The sequence below is a fragment of the Protopterus annectens genome, chromosome 12.part0 (genome assembly GCF_019279795.1).
Source record: "Protopterus annectens isolate FY-2018-M chromosome 12.part0, PAN1.0, whole genome shotgun sequence".
Classification (NCBI taxonomy): Eukaryota; Metazoa; Chordata; order Ceratodontiformes; family Protopteridae; genus Protopterus; species Protopterus annectens.
In genome coordinates, this window is record NC_056746.1 from 1,213,248,457 (window position 1) to 1,213,261,784 (window position 13,328).

Here is a 13,328-nt window from a genome sequence, read left to right on the forward strand (position 1 = left end):
GGATTAAAACAATTCCAGGTTTAATAAGATAATATTTCCCTCCACTTGATGGACCTAGCCATGTTGAAGGTGCGATTAGTGAGGGGAAGAAGAGCATCTCCTAAACTTGAAATGTTCCATACCTTGTGCTTGTTCCAAAATATCTGGATGCTTAATTCTGTGAGACCTCATAAACTGAGAATTGAGTATATTTCTAATTTTATGGTGAGGATGGCAGCTCTGTACTGAAAGTAATAGATTCATATGAAAGGGCTTTTGTATAAAGTGGTACAAATTCAGCATCAACTAACTTAATCAATGTGGTATTCAAAAACTGACAAAAAGATCATAATGGTAAGTCAATGTTATATCCATTGTTCTGATATTTAAAAACTGCAAGAATTGTTTAAATCCTGGGGTATCACCCTACCAGAATACCCAGCAATCATCCAGATATCTTCTTTGCAACTCTAGCTTGTGTACAAAAGATTGTAACGTGAACCATATATACCTTTCAGTTTAAAATGTCCCATACAAAGCTAATATAAATGGGAGCAAATGTAGCACCATAGTTGTGCCATTCATTTGCAAATAACATTTATTAATATAGTAAAATATATATTTTAGTTAGTACAAACTCCAAACATTCCATAGCAAAATAAAAATTAGCAGAAAAATTAAATCCAGATTAGGAAAGAAAATATTTAACAGCCTCAAGTCCAAAAGACTATGGATAACGTTACCATTTAAATGTCATTACCTGTATGAATGTTGTTCAAATCTTTAGACAGTATCTAGTGTCTATAATTCATAAGAAATGAATCAAGCAATGCTTTTAAGGAAATTTTGATAAAGGAAGATACAGGTTCCGTGAGGGACCAAATACCTGAGACTATAGATCACCAAGGGTTGGAAGTGCTTGAGCTTGTGAATCTTGTGTAACAACTAAAAATGTTGCTTTACAGAGTCTTTCACAAAATGTGCACTGCCAACTGGACAAAACAAGAGGCTTTTAAATCTGAGGCCAAAAAAATACATCCACATGACATTTAAAATGTTTAGCTGGATCTAAAGATAATCAATGTTAATGTTTGCATTGGCCAATTATGACAGGATTTGTTTAACTTTTTTTTTTGTTTGTTTGTTTTTTTGTGATGCTCACTTTTATCCCAGACAACAGCAAGCACCCATCCTTTGCTTAATTTGATAATTTCTAAAGATATATATATATATATATATATATATATATATATATATATATATATATATATATATATATATTTATTATTATTATTCCAACATAGCAGACCTAACATTATGAGTCAAATTATACATTCACCCATATAAATGGGTGATCCGGTGCTAAATCGTGTATTAAGTTTTTAAAAAAGATTAACTACTGGATGGTATGTGGGCTGAATCTGGAATGTTTTCAATATAAATGTTGCCATGTTGCTGAACTGTTTGAGCCCTCTGATGAAACTAATATTTTAAATTTTGTAAATTGCAAAATTGTTTTAAGACATACACATCCCCAGATGGAGAGGCAAAAAACAAGGTACAAAGGTAAGCTTTTATTTAGTAATGACATTTTTACATCACTTAATCGATAAGAAAAAAAAATACTAAACACCAGGGTATCATGTGCAGTGTCCTGTATTAAACTTAATTATGCTTTTCACATTTTGCAACATTCTCAAACTTGTTTTCTGCAGCTATCCTGCACTTATAAGGTTATCTACAGAATTTCTTGCAAGGCAGACTCTTTTATTATTAGGGAAGCCATTAAAGTTTTCCAAAGCAGTAGATGAAAAATCTGTGGCTGAATCAGAAAATTGCCTTGGAGAACAACATGTAGAAACATGTATTTTCCACCTCTCTCTTAGCAACATATTGGCAACCAGCATCAGAGTCCTTGGTCTAAACCTTACAGTTCTCTTCTAGCCATCCTTTCTCAAATAGGGATTATTGCCCTGAAATTCTTTAAGGTTACCCTGGCTTTTTCTTTATTTGTGTTATTCCAAATCTTTATCAATCTGCTGCAGAGAAGTCTTGAATTGTTCAAAGATTTCATGGTATCTGAAATCTATGAAAATTTTAAAGTTTTTCATTACAGTGCAGATGAACAGAAATCTCTCAGCCATACATAACAAAACTTCTGGTCTGTGCCTCATTAAAGTGAATAGGGATATTTGCAACTCTTATCACATCTATTGCTAAATTCTCCCTGTCTTTGTAATAATCAGGGTTCACGTGATCAAAACCTTTTATACCTAGCCAAAAATGAAGAAATAAAGTTCAGAACAAATCTCTTTCCTTAACATATACTCTACCCATTTGTTAACCAAATAAGCCCAGTGGACAGAAGAGCCCATTTTCTAGAACAATCCAGGAACAACATCTGGTCAAGTCGCTCACTTAAAGTCACACAGTGCCTCAGTCCTCTGCACTAACTGCAAGACTCTACTACATCACTTTGTTAAACGTCTGCTATCCATAGTCACATTTACTTGAAAAAATAAATAATTACATCAATTTTAGTAATAAAAAAAAAATGTAAAATTATAAAGCAAAAGTAGATCTTCTGTGTTGATCATAATGAAAACTGCAGAAATTGTGAAAAAAATTGCAGGTAGAGTTTTATCCTTGATGTTACCTGTACTTACACAGGTTGCCAGGTATAGAAGCAAGTAGTGATTCACTTTTGCATGCATCTAGCTCTTATGTTTGAATCACAGGGCTCATTAGTAGAGTGGCGATGCATACTTCTCTTCTGAAGAGATGCATATGGTAGATAGACAGAAGTAGGGTTATGCATAATTTTATACGTTAGGAGACACTATGCAGTACACACCACAAAAGTCTGCATAAATGGTCACCACCAGGAGAATGTGAGCAAAAACATACAAGCAATGAGTATCAGGGTATTACTCATGTTGGTGAACATGGATCATGCTTGTATATTGTGTCATATGTTAATGAGGCTGTCACTTGCATAAGCAGGGTAGATTGTGCAATGCATGTGTTATGTTGATGTGTAGTTTACTCAGTGACACTACCTGCAGAAAACATGCCATGACAAACATAAGTGCACCATTCCATGTATACCTGTGCTTCCAGTTGTGACAGACAATAGGCACATGTTAATCAGTAATGATTTATGTAATAACAACTGCAACATGAATGCATAAGATGTGTAGAATAAGGCAGTTGTATCAGAGTTTTAAACATGGTATTTATAAAAGCATGTATATCACACTATGTTGTGTGCCTTACATTGTCATGACAGGTTATCATTAGATGTAAAACCTGTGAGCAAACCATGTGGCACTTACTATGCAGTAACTCGCTTTGAGTAAAATACTAGAAAAGTGGTTCCTGCAGAATCAAAGTGGTCAAAGATGACTGACATGCACTGTGTGTCATGATAAGTATAGCAGTCATCATTATCACAGGTGCAGGGTGGCACAATATCAGACATTCACAAACACACACACACACACACACACACACACACACACACACACACACACACACACACACACACACACACACACACACACACACACACACACACACACACACACACACACACACACACACACACACACACACACACACACACACACACACACCTGCCATGGTAACCCTAATTTAAACAATGTCACCCAAGCTGATGACCCATGCTGTAGTCTTTACTGCCCCTGCCATGTGATGAAACCTCAGCCCCCATGTTTCACTGCAGATCTAGTGATGGCACCCTATGTAAGGAGGAATACAGTAGGAGTTTGTGCTATGGCGTTCTTCTTTGAATCTGAACATGATGACCTGCAACAGCTCTATAAGTATATTACAGGACTGGCACAATGGATGACCTAGTGCTATCCCATACTGATAGTATGTGTGAGGGTACATATGGCCCATGTACTATTTTATACTGCTGAAGCATAACCAAGGCAAAATACTCTGTATAATGTGAAATCTATGACACACTGTCTTAGTGTTCAGCTACTGCTGCCGCAACCTTGCCATGCCTACACTCTTGACTCTCATGTAACACCTAGATGCGCTGTGCTACTTGGTCAGTAATACAAGCAAATGCATACAGTCCTGGGCCATTCTGATCCTATGACTCATTATAAGCCTGCAATAGCAGGCATACACCATCTGAGACATGTCTGTGCATTACCACCACCTGGGCATGTGCTATAGTACAGACATCTGCTCTGAACTACCAGACTCATGTTGGGACAGTTGCTCAAAGTTTTCTCCCTAACCAGTAGATGATGTTCCACAACCTGCAGACTGACCATGCTCACTGTCTTTCCACTTGGAGGAAATATCTTAGACTAAAGAACTGTCATCATTGGGGCCAGACAAAGTAAAACCAAATGCAGTATCAGGTGAGTCCTTGGCTATGTTGTCTCCATGTACCACATCCATCCTGTATCAGGATTAGTGGAAGAGTTCTGGGAGGAAGCACGATGTGGACAAGCTGCATTGATAGAGGCAGACATACAAGAACACATTACACATAACTACATAGGAATATGCATGTTAAAATTCTATGAAATCAAGGTATACCACATTGTTCTACAGCAATGTAAACTTATATATACCTAGTGATTGCAAAAACACAAAAACTCCAAAATTCCAAAAGACAAACCACGTAAACCAAAAATGAGCTTCAAGAAGCAGTTCACTCAAGACGTTATTTGATAAAATTGTTGTTATTTAATAATGTTGTTAGCACACGCTTTCGGAGGGCTCAATGTCCCTTCTTCATCAGACACAAGAATAAAAAATGTAATTATGTGAATTCAATTTATACACTCAAATTCAGTTGATTAATTATACCAAATGAATTCAATTACAAATACAAAAACCTGCACACTAAACCGGAAGGCTACAAGAACACTAAATAACACTACTACTAATCAGTGCTAAATCTGTAATGCCCTTTTAAACATTCGATAATTAATTTCAAAGCAAAATATTTAATTATATAAAAGTGTATAAAATATATATATATATATATATATATATATATATATATATATATATATATATATATATATATAAATGTGTATATATATATATAAAACACAAACTACATATATATGTACTTATGTTTTTTATATATATATATATATATATATATATATATATATATATATATAAATGTATCAACAACTTCTTTTAAAACATTAGTTAAAAATTCTTTAAAACCCAATCACCTTTTTAAGGCAAGGTTTTTTTAACACACAACTAATAGACACATGTTCGTTTAACCCAGGAAAAATGTATGAGGCAGTCCGAATTTGCCAAAAGAGTTCATCCACTTCCAAATTATTCTGCCAAGGACCACCCCTAACATCAGGGTTAATTTTCTTAAAGACAGTGAATTTGAAGTGATGATTTGAGAAAACATTAATATGCCTTGCTAAGGCATTATTAAGATCAAGCCTATTTATAGCATACACGTGTTCATAAATGCACCACTTCACTTTCCTTTCGGTCTTACCGATATAGAAAGCAGCACATCCTTGGCAAACAGCAGCATACACAACATTTCTAGTTTCACAATTATATTTGCCTGTCACATTATACATTTGATCCCTTAATTTAACTTTGGGATCGGTACACATGTACCTACACTGCCTACATGCCCCACATTTACTCATTCTGGGGTTACGATGACCACTAGTTCTAGGTTTACTCTCCAAAAGCGCCTTCAAGTTATATCCCCTCTTAAATATCATTTTTGGACTATCACCTAACTGTCCAAACAAAAAAGGGCCTTCAGCAATAAGAGCCCAATTTTTATGGACAACATTCCTAATCTTACCATGATCCAAACTGAATGTACACAAAAAACTTGTACCAAAACCATCCCCAATGTTATTGTTAATCTGAGACTTGTTAACCACAAGCCCTTCACCCGAAGGAAGATCACGGAGCCTGGATAAAATTGGCTGATAAAAACCAGACTGTCTCTTACGAATAACCTCAGTTTTGATTTCTGAAACAAACCGAAAAGGGTACCCTCTATGGAGGTGATTGGGTTTTAAAGAATTTTTGACTAATGTTTTAAAAGAAGTTGTTGATACATTTATATATATATATATATATATATATATATATATATATATATATATATATATTAAAAAAACATAAGTACATATATATGTAGTTTGTGTTTTATATATATACACATTTATATATATATATATATATATATATATATATATATATATATATATATATATATATATATATATATATATATATATATATATATATATATTTTTTTTTTATACACTTTTATATAATTAAATATTTTGCTTTGAAATTAATTATCGAATGTTTAAAAGGGCATTACAGATTTAGCACTGATTAGTAGTAGTGTTATTTAGTGTTCTTGTAGCCTTCCGGTTTAGTGTGCAGGTTTTTGTATTTGTAATTGAATTCATTTGGTATAATTAATCAATTGAATTTGAGTGTATAAATTGAATTCACATAATTACATTTTTTATTCTTGTGTCTGAGGAAGGAGGGACATTGAGCCTTCCAAAAGCGTGTGCTGACAACATTATTAAATAACAACAATTTTATCAAATAACGTCTTGAGTGAACTGCTTCTTGAAGCTTGTTTTTGGTTTACATGGTTTGTCTTTTGGAATTTTGGAGTTTTTGTGTTTTTACGATGAACGAGCTCGAAGCATCCCCTCAAGGTTCTTTGTTCACCCAGGTGGACAGTAACTGTAACAATGGGTTAAATAACCAGCCCGATGAAGAGGCGAATGCCGAAGGAAATTTAACAGCTTTGTTAAATTTAGTTATGGGCCATTTGGATCATCTTACTCAGCGCACTGACGGTTTGCAAACAGCGGGTGTTAGTGCTGGATCTTCTTTGACAAGCGGCCAGCTTTTTGGTTTTAATTCAACAAACAATGTAATGAAGCAGCGCCCAGCACCAGGAGGTAATACATGTTTACCACAACTCGGAAGTAGCAGTAATAACAATAGTTGTGGGCGCAGTCCTGAACCGGTTGGCATTTTAACTGAGCAAGGTGTTTTAACTCATGGTCCTAACCAAGGAAGGCAAAGGACCGCGTCCGAGGATTTACTGGCATCTTCGGTGCCTACAATTGGTAGGTTTTTAAGCAATAATAATTTCTTTGGTAAAGGATGTGGAAACGAAAGTGTTTTAATACAACAGGAGAACTCAGATCAGGTCGCAAGTAACATTGTTAATCTAATTGGCGTCTTTGATCAGAAACTGTTCAAGTGCAGGAAACTGCAACTTGAAATTTCTTATCTACAGGAATGTTTATCAAAGCAAGTGGTTCCCAAAGGTCTTAGACAGTGGCATTACCCTGTCGGCCTGGTTGAAGGCTCACAGTTTCATAAAGACCTTTTAGCGTTGTTTGATAGGCAAGGTTTTGAATTTATCAACTTGCTTATTATACAGTACTAAACGGATGTGCAAAAGTTACAAACTGATTTAGAGTTCCTTGAGCAGAGTATTAAAAATGATAATGACTTTCTGAGATACAAGTATGAATTTTCTCGTACATTTTCTAGCATTAAGGCCACTATAAATAAACTTATTAACACCAAGAAGAGGAAAATTGCTAGGGATACTCGGGATTATGGTAACAACAAGGCATAGCCCTGTCCCCCATCAATTTTTAAAGGGTCTTTCAGTTCTGGATTTGTAGATAATTCTGCCAATGACTTGGTAAGTGAATCAAACGAGCAACAGGTCCATGGGGTTGTTAACCAGGATGAAGAGGCTCAACCGCTCTGTCGTAGTGAGAGACTGCTCAATAATAGTAACATTGGGTCTAAAGATCAAGCCAATAAAGGAGCTACCAATCCTCAGCACCCTTCAGTGTCGACAAGCCCCGAGGCTCAGGACAATATAAATCAACAGGGTTTTTCCAGAAACAACAAGAACAGACAGACAAATACGAGGGGGAGGTACAATCAAGGCAATTTCAGGAACAAGAGAAATCAAAGGAAGAGATGATGAATCACTTCCATGATCCTCAAATTTTTACTGACTTAAAGGGTGACTTTAAAATTTATAATTACACTTCCTTTGACATTGACTCAGACATGGTCGAGTTTTTTTCAAAAGGTCTTTCTTTTGTACCTGATTTTCACTTTGATTTAGTTAAGACTATAGTTGATCTTAAACTTTTTGTAAGAAAACTAAACTTGAGATGTATAATGGGTAACAAAAGTAAAATGGATAGTAAATGTAAAACTCCTAGTACGTATAATCCCCCTCTACAGGTTTCTCTTCGCCTGTTCGAAAAAATGTGTGAGTATGATTTTAGGGCATTATCGACGAACAATTTGCATTCAGACAGGCAAGGCTTCAACATTACCAAGTCTCAGCGGGACTTTATTACTATGTTACAGGATTGCAGCATAAGAGTCATGAAGCCTGATAAGAGGGGTGGTCTGTTTTTTATGGATTATTTTTTGTATGTCGAAAAGATGTTAAAGCAGTTGAACACTGACTTTTACTCAATAGTAACAATGAATGAGGTTAATACTGCTTATTCTAAGATAAGAAGTATTGTTGAGGATTTGTTCTTGGAGAGGCTTATTGACATAGAAGTGTATCATTATTTAACAATGTTAGCCCCCAAGTTACCTGTTCTTTTCGGCATACCGAAAATACATAAATCAATTCATGACCCCCCCCTTTCAGCCTATTGTAGATGGCTGAGGCTCGATTACTTATGCTTGTGCAAAGTTTGTAGACTCAATTCTTAAACCATTGTTAGAAGAGGAATCCCAGATTTGTAAGGACTCCTGAAGTTTTCTCCAGGACATTGGTAAAATACCGTGGTTTCTGACAATAGACATCAAAGATTTATATACCGTAATCCCTCAGGATTTGGGTATTCAATGGGTTGGAGATTTTCTAAGGTTTAAGAAGGTGGATGATAACACTATTTATGTGGTAGAAACATTATTAGAAATTGTGTTAAACTCCAATTTTATGTTATTTGACGGTAATATATATTTACAGAAGTCAGGCGTAGCAATGGGTTCGCCGTGTGGTGGGAGCTTTGCCAATTGTGTGTTGGCTCACTGGGAAAGGACATTCCTGTTTCCCAATGTATTGTTTGCTGAACATGTCGCCTGGTATAATAGATACCAGGACGACATGTTCTTAATTTGGAAAGCACCACCATCTCAGGTCCCATTGTTTATGGACAGTATTTCTAGTATGACAAACCTTTTGGAGTTTACTTATAATTTAAAAATTGGGCTCTTATTGCTGAAGACCCTTTTTTGTTTGGACAGTTAGGTGATAGTCCAAAAATGATATTTAAGAGGGGATATAACTTGAAGGCACTTTTGGAGAGTAAACCTAGAACTAGTGGTCATCATAACCTCGGAATGAGTAAATGTGGGGCATGTAAGCAGTGTAGGTACATGTGTACAGATCCCAAAGTTAAATTAAGGGATCAAATGTATAATGTGACAGGCAAATATAATTGTGAAACTAGAAATGTTGTGTATGCTGCTGTTTGCCAAGGATGCACTGCTTTCTATATCAGTAAGACCGAAAGGAAAGTGAAGCAGCGCATTTATGAACACGTGTATGCTATAAATAGGCTTGATCTTAATAATGCCTTAGCAAGGCATATTAATGTTTTCTCAAATCATCACTTCAAATTCACTGTCCTTAAGAAAATTTACCCTGATGTTTGGGGTGGTCCTTGGCAGAATAATTTGGAAGTGGATGAACTCTTTTGGCAAATTCGGACTGCCTCATACATTTTTCCTGGGTTAAACTAACATGTGTCTATTAGTTGTGTGTTAAAAAACATTGCCTTAAAAAGGTGCTTGGGTTTTAAAGAATTTTTAACTAATGTTTTAAAAGAAGTTGTTGATACATTTATATATATATATATATATATATATTTTTTTTTTTTTTAAAACATAAGTACATATATATGTAGTTTGTGTTTTTTATATATATATATATATATATATATATATATATATATATATATATATATATATATATATAAATATATATATATATATATATATATATATATTTCTATTTTTTATACACTTTTATATAATTAAATATTTTGCTTTGAAATTAATTATCGAATGTTTAAAAGGGCATTACAGATTTAGCACTGATTAGTAGTAGTGTTATTTAGTGTTCCTGTAGCCTTCCGGTTTAGTGTGCAGGTTTTTGTATTTGTAATTGAATTCATTTGGTATAATTAATCAATTGAATTTGAGTGTATAAATTGAATTCACATAATTACATTTTTTATTCTTGTGTCTGATGAAGGAGGGACATTGAGCCCTCTGAAAGCACATGCTAAGAGCATTATTAAATAACAACAATTTTATCAAATAACGTCTTGTGTGAACTGCTTCTTGAAGCTCGTTTTTGGTTTACGTACCTAGTGATTGTGTTCATGACCTATCAGAATGAGAAGGCCCTGTAATGCAACACATATAAGTATTACAGCAGCACAGGAAATATATGCAGACTGATATGAAATATAGGAAAATCACCTACCTGAAATGTTGTCTGAAGAAGCATAATGCTTTCTACAAGAGTTTGTGGCTGAGAATATGATATGCAACTTATATTAATCTGTGATACATATGAACTAAAGTGTAAAATGTGATGTAGCTTAATAAATGCCAGTTATGCCTTTCTATTCTACAGCAATGTAATCCAATATTTATCTGGTTGCTAGGTTCATGGCCTGTCAGCATGAGAAGGCCTTGTAATGCAGATCATTTGAGAATCAAGCAGCACAGGAAATACACGTTTTCAGATAAGACATATAAGGGAACACTTACTTGACATATCATCAACTATTGATACATGATGCTTTCTACTGGAGTCTGCAGCTGTGGAAAACATATTGTTCAACTTATGTTAATCTGTAATATATAAGACATAAAGTGTAAAATATGAGGTACCATACCTCTGTGTCTAGGTAGACTATCTTCAATACCATTACCTTCTGTATGCTGACTCCAACAAAGGTGGTGGTTCTGTGAAGAAAAAGCAACTGTGTTTTTGTTGGTTCTGGAATTGTAGGTCCCCCATGGTGCCATGCTGGAATCTGTAGTGGCTTACTTGTATGCCTGCATGAAGAATCATAGACTGCATCAACAGTGACTTGCCCTGGGTGTTGTCTTATGATTGTCAATAGCAATGGACCTGTTGGAAATATCCCAATTCTATTTCTCCACACCATACCCCCCATCCTTCCTACCAGATTCCTGCCATGTTCCTGTAGGCCATCAAGTATGATTTTGTTTTCATGGATGGAGAAGTTCTTCTTCATGGAATGAGATCCACTCAGTCACAACACATTAACATCTATGTAACACAACTGCAAACCTCATCTTCTCTATACCTACTCAGCGCATATTTATAGAGTAAATCTGAATACATGTGCAGAATTTATGCATGCCATCTGGGGTGTAATCATTGGAACAGCCATTGCAAGTTTATAGGTTCATAGGTTCATAGGTAGATACTAGGCTATTGGCCCTAGGGCCTATATAAACCTAGCCAAAAAGGTACTCTGGCTTTCGCCACCCAAGAAAATTATTTTCCTGTGCTCCTGTTGAGCAGAGCCACAGAGGTGATCCCAGGGGTGAATTTCCTGTTTCCCATCCAGTCATTAAGATTTTCTTGAAGAGTGCTAATGAGGAGCTTTGTTTAATATAGATAGGTAGTTTGTTCCAGAGTATGGGAAGTCTCTGGGACAGAAATCTATCCCTACACCATGTTCTGTCTATTGTGGTGACAAGGTTTAGGTCCCTAGAGCATGTAGCTCAGAGGGATTGGGATTTCTTTAAGTGGAGCATGTCCAACAGCTCTGGGTTTGACATAGCTTTGTATGTTAGGCAGAGATCGCCTCTTAGTAGGCGATATGCAACAGAGTAAAGTTGAAGTATTTTGAGATGGTCTGCGTAGGGTATCTGTTTGAGGCCAGTAATCCTCTTTGTGAGATATTGATGTGGCCTTTCCAGTTGTTGTAGATGTCTTGTGAGGTACATACCAAAAGGGGCATTGTACTCTATAATGAGTCTAATGAGTGATGAGTAGAGGGGAACAATAACCTCTTTTTTTACTGGCTGAGAAACCTTTTGTGATGAGGTGTGCCACGTAGAAGGATTTCCTGACTACTGTGGCGATTTGATTATCAAAGGAGAGACTACTGTCCACCTGTGTCCCAAGGTCTCTTATCACACTTTCAGTGTTAAGTAGACTACCACCTATGTGGTAGCTCATGGGTACAGAGTTTTTACCAAAGAGGATGACAATGCACTTTTTGGCATTGAGCTTGAGGCCGTGGCTTTGACACCAGGTATCTGTCTCAGTGAGACCCTTTTGTAGGATGTCCACATCATTAGGAATTTCGATTATGGCTCCTAGTTTGCAGTCATCTGCGAACTTTATTAGCCAAAGACCTTCTGTGTTAGCCTGTACTTCAGAAAAGTAGATACCAAACAGGAGAGGACCCAGGACTGAACCCTGTGGTACTCCACTTGTCACTGGTCTAAAGTTGGATTTGGAGTCTGCTACTTTCACAGTCTTGGTTCTGTCAGTGAGCCAGTTGGCAACCCCTCTTGTGACATAGGGATTTATACCTAGTTTAGTAAGTTTATCTATAATTCCAGAGTGGGGGATTGTGTCAAAATCCTTGGCAAGATCTAGACAGGCTGTGTGAACCACCTTACCCTCGTCTACGGCTTTGGTGACTGCTTCAAAGAAGTCTATCAGGTTTAGGAGACATGATTTGCCTTTTACAAACCCGAACTATGTGGGGTCCAGAGTTTGGAGATTACCAATGTCTTTGTTTATAAGTTCCTTAATGATATGTTCCATGGTCTTGCAGACCAGACTCATTAGGCTAATGGGGCGGCAGTTCCCAGGGTCCGTGGTGGCTCCCCCTTTGTGGAGTGGGATAACCATCACTGAGTGCCATTCAGTGTGCACAAAGCCTGAGGTGAGGCTATGATTGAACATGGTGCTTAGGTGGGTGCCAGTTCATTCTGTTGTTCATGTAGAATGCAGCCTGGGATGTTGTCAGGTCCCATGGATGCTGTGTTCTTGGCTTTGGAGAGTGTGGTTTTTACCTGTGCAGTCATGATTACAGGAACTTTGCATTCTTCCGGTATAGAGATGGGCCGTTTAGGGGCTGGGGGGGGGGGGGTAAAGTTAGCACTGAACCTATCTGCCAGGATGTTGGCAATATCAGCTGGTTCTGTATATTTAGTGCCATTGTGCTGTAACTCAGAGCGGATCTGAGTGTTGCCATTAA